Below are 993 nucleotides of genomic sequence, written 5' to 3' on the forward strand. Positions count from 1 at the left end.
TTTTATGAAATGCATGAAAATTTGACCACCACAATATTAACGGTACCTATCTTGGATTCAGGAGGTGGGACGAAATTCCAGATAACTTTTATTTAATTCTCGTACTTTTATAAATTGTTTGGATCCTTAATGAGCAAATATAATTTATGTAGTCATCAAAATAATAAAACTGATTTCATTATTTAAAAAAAATGATGACCTCAGGGTCAGGCAGTAAAGACAAAATAGAGATAAATTTAAATGCTGTAAATGTGATTATAAAACACAGTGCAAATTGTCAAAAGTTACTACCCAACGAAAAAAAAAGTATTAAAAATAGCCTGGCACTTAAAAAAGACTGAGAAGTATAAAAGTTGAGGCATTTCCTTAAATAAGAGGGCTATATAAAAATGTTACGTTTTATGTCATGGTTGACACTGAAAATTAAAGAACACAGGTTAACCAATGCTTTTGATGTCTTGAAATACCCACTATAGAAATAAAAAACAAAATATGTACCTTAGAAATACAGATGCAAAGTTTAAAGCAAAATACTGAAAAAAGTAGTAGCAATCAAGCATTTAAAAGATGACTATAATCAAAGATAAATTATAACAATAAAGGTAAATTAATCTTCTGTAATAAAGACAGATGACCTCAGAAAGGGTTAAAAATGACCAAACTCTGGCTCCCAGTTGAAAATGATAGACTGAGGATAAATTTACCTGTCTTCCTTCCCCAAATCATAATGAAATAATAATGAAGAGAAATAAGGGCTTCCGATGTGAAGTAGCTGCACAAATCAGCGTCTTTCCCTTCCTCCTTCTGGAAATTGGACATAAAGGCAAGAATATGGGTGAGGGGGAGAGAGACTCTGTGATCTTTCTCAGTGAAACACAGAAAAGTGTAATACAGACCCCAAAACATAGGTAAGTACTATGAAAGCACCTAGGCCGAGCGCGGTGGCTTATGTCTGTAATCCCAGCAATCTGGGAGGCCGAGGCGGGAGGATCG

The sequence above is a fragment of the Propithecus coquereli genome, unplaced genomic scaffold (genome assembly GCF_000956105.1).
Source record: "Propithecus coquereli isolate 6110/MARCELLA unplaced genomic scaffold, Pcoq_1.0 Scaffold161, whole genome shotgun sequence".
In the NCBI taxonomy this organism is placed as follows: domain Eukaryota; kingdom Metazoa; phylum Chordata; class Mammalia; order Primates; family Indriidae; genus Propithecus; species Propithecus coquereli.